Source organism: Cyprinodon variegatus, unplaced genomic scaffold (genome assembly GCF_000732505.1).
Source record: "Cyprinodon variegatus isolate N-32 unplaced genomic scaffold, C_variegatus-1.0 Scaffold321, whole genome shotgun sequence".
NCBI lineage: Eukaryota > Metazoa > Chordata > Actinopteri > Cyprinodontiformes > Cyprinodontidae > Cyprinodon > Cyprinodon variegatus.
The window spans coordinates 101,907-105,559 of NW_015150774.1; positions in this window are offsets into that span (position 1 = coordinate 101,907).

Genomic DNA, 3,653 nt, shown 5'->3' on the forward strand with positions numbered 1-3,653 from the left:
GGACGGGACCACAGCAGCGGCTGTAGGCTTTGCTTTGCGCAGGCGGTCTGGAACGCAGCGGGGCGGAGCGCTGACGAGTATGTGGGATTTCAGGGTTATACCCCAACTACATATTACAAGATGCGTTTTAGTGGGTTTGCTTCCTCCAGCTATCTCAAAGGTTTGGGACAAAATGGCCTGCCTGCTACATTCTTATAGGTACTTAATTCTGCATATGCCACTGTCAAAAAGGGACAAGATGGAAAAAATTGACCTTTTTCTAAACACATCTCAGCATCCCAGAAAGTGACTGTTTTCATATCTGTAAAGACTTCACCTTATCCTCAGCACAGTGATGGAGTATAGTGGGATTTTAGAAGACAAAACTGAATTAAACTGTTTTGCAGTTCTATTTTGAAGTTGTGTTCTCATAGCAGCCAATGTATTATTATTTATTATCATATAAAAGTTTATATCATATATAATTTATATAGTTTGTATTTGAGCATATACATTAAACATCTTGGGCATTTAGTAAAAACATTCAATTAGTATTTTAATAAATAAAAGTTTAGGGCCAGCTATGGGGCAATGGTCTACAGCAGGTTGCACATATTATCTCAGGTTGCAGTGTCCTCCCCCCTTTGCTCTCATATAGATCTGCACCTTCTCCAGAGTCAAATATCAGCCCTGCTATACATAAACTCTACCTCTGGTAAATTAGAAACCCAGTCAGACCTGGCAATGCACTAACTATGCAAACGTCCTGGTTCTGTTTGAAATGCTGATTAGGTTATCATAAACTGAAAGAACATTGTCCAAATCATTATTAGAATAAGAATTTGTACGTCAGCTGCATTACTGTACATTGAAGAGGAAACAGCTGCAGGGGTTCAAGATTGCTCAGTAGATCTTTGTCTCCCCCACATTCCTTAAGAAAATATGCTTGACCAACCTGCATCAAGGGGCCACCAAGATCCGGTACAACCCTCCCTACCTAGAACCTTCTTTTCAGCAGCCTCCGTCAGGAGATCTTTTATCAACCTAATAGAGATGCTGCCAAATGAAAGGTTTTTTTTTTTTTTTGTTAACCTCAACCATCTTAGCAGTATTCTGCTGCCCTGTAAGATTTAGAATCAGCTCAAAAATGATTCTTAAATAAATAATTTTCACAATTACACACATGTTCTGATCTTCTCTCTCAGTCTGACCAACTCCAAACAGAAGTGCAGAGACTCCCTCTGGTCTGTGATGAAGGTTTTATTTCCTGGACATTATGATAATCAACCTGCTGCTGAGCTTTAATCCATCTAAAGTCCACTTTTAATTTACACACCCAATTCTTTTTCACTAAGTGTCTTTTAATCTGAGAACAGATGTTGTATGTAAATCACAGCTGCTCAGGAGTCCAGTGCCTGAAAGGCTGGTCATGGGACCACTGAAGCTAAAAGGCATTCAACCCACAGCTAAACCTGTTGCATTAAGTCATCTGCTACGGCTTTCTAATATGTGATAACTGTCAAGAAAAAAAAAGGTGTTGGTGTCTACAATTGTCAATGTAGGTCAATCAGAGTGAATAAATGTGATATTTTTACATGTTTCTTTTGTCACCTGCGACATACATTTGACATCAGAAGTTTCATCTGTAAAAAATACAAATCTGGAGGTTACAAATAAAGAAAAAAGTTTTATACTTTGCACCAACAGAAGTGCTAATCACAAATACGAGTACATAGACAAATTGTAAAGTGTGAATCGATTAAACGTTACACTGCACATCCTGAAAAAGAACATTTCAATGAAGCTATGGTAATCAACAGCCCAATCCCAAACTGGCCACTAAACACTAACCCTGAGATCTTACCCTCCGTCAGCATGTTCCCGCTGAAGGTCCGCCACATTAAATGGGAAACGCCGTTTTTTTTTACATTGGGCCCTTGATTTTACGTTATTACATCATGTTCTACTCAACCATATGAGTTTTGTGTCATTTGGAGCAGATGACGTCATACACACACCGCTTTGTTTTAAAAAAAATACAAATATCAAAAATATAACCGCAGATGTCTGGGGACAGTGATTCGCCCACATGTTATGAATGCTGGCGTACCATAAAGAACACATTATGAACAGTTTAGTTTGTGACTTCAAGTCGTTTGCCCATAGGAAGAGGTTACTTGGATATAACCAAACCGAATATCTTCTGAACAGCCCCAAATGACACAAAACTCATATGGGTGAGTAGAACATGATGTAATAACGTAAAATCAAGGGCCCAATTTAAAAAAACGGCGTTCCCCTTTAAACTATGTAGTAGGTAGGGCAAGTGAACCATCCAGCCGTTAAACCAGGCATCCCCAATGTCAGTCCTGGAGGGCCGCTGTCCTGCAGGTTTTAGAGGTTTCCTTGCTCCAGCACAGTTGATTTTAATTGAAAGCTAATTAACAGGCTTTTGCTCTACTGCAATCATTATAATCAGCTGTGCTTAAACAGTGAGTCTGCATAAGTGCAGGCTCACTGGACTTTGACAGTGGGTGTAACTGTGACCTAATGTAAGTTCCGCTGGTTTGCTGTATCTTCATCACTGAGACAGATAATCACAAGTTAGATATATGAAAATGATGTATTTTTTTCCAAATGGGAAGGTCCTCTTTAAAACAGTTTTATCTGACCATAAACATGCATTTGTTTTAAGAAAGGGACAAATGTTTAATGTTATGTTGTCCTGCACCACAGAGCTATAGCATGAACATGGGCCATCACTATGTTGCCATAGCAATGACTTTTTTCGGGGTTTAACATATTCCCTGAATTAAAGATCAGAGCGGTAGAAATTAATTTATTGATATTATCATGTACATATATGGTTCTAAAGCTCATATGTTTACACTGTAATGTTGAATTTGTTACTTTAACAATAATCTATGATTGATATATATATATATATATATATATACTTATTTTTTTTTAACAAAGCAGTATTGAACATTTGAAAAGACTTAATCTAGTTTCAATTCTTCTCTTCAACGTCTGTGTGGCTGCTTTCTCCACATGTGTGTAGGAATGGGTCAAAGTTGCCATGAAGGTCTGTGTGTTCCCAAGTTTGCTGGGAAATCATAAACTCTGCATGGAAAATGACATGCACAGGTTTCGGCCTCCTGAGTATGCAAGCTCAAAAAATCTGACCCCTGGAAATCCATTTAGAGGTCAGTTTTAGAGTCAGTGTTTGGCATTTTTCTCTGACAAACTGGATTCAGAGTTGAAGGAAATTCATTTTAATCAGTACCAAAGCTGGAAATGTTTCTGGCCATCAGTGAAGACCTAATGAATTTTTAATAACTCTGCTGTTCGTGAGTTTATTTCTGTCAGCCGTTACTGTTTAAGTCTTTTTATTTAAAGGATGTTTCCAGTTAGCGTGCAGAGAAATGTCCAGTTTCAGCAGGTTTTACTTCTTGTTTTATACTTTTAAAAAGGTTTTCACAGGAAGTCTTGGTTTCGTCTCAGGTTTCTCTACATCTTCCTCATTTACGTGACCACAAGTTACCAACTTTCTTCAAGACCTCTCTTTTTCCTTGTTGTAGTCCCATTCAGCTGTAACATTTAAATCATAATTTCTCTGGATGTTACTGACACTGGCTGAATTCAAAGCATTTTTATCACTAGTTAATTGGTGA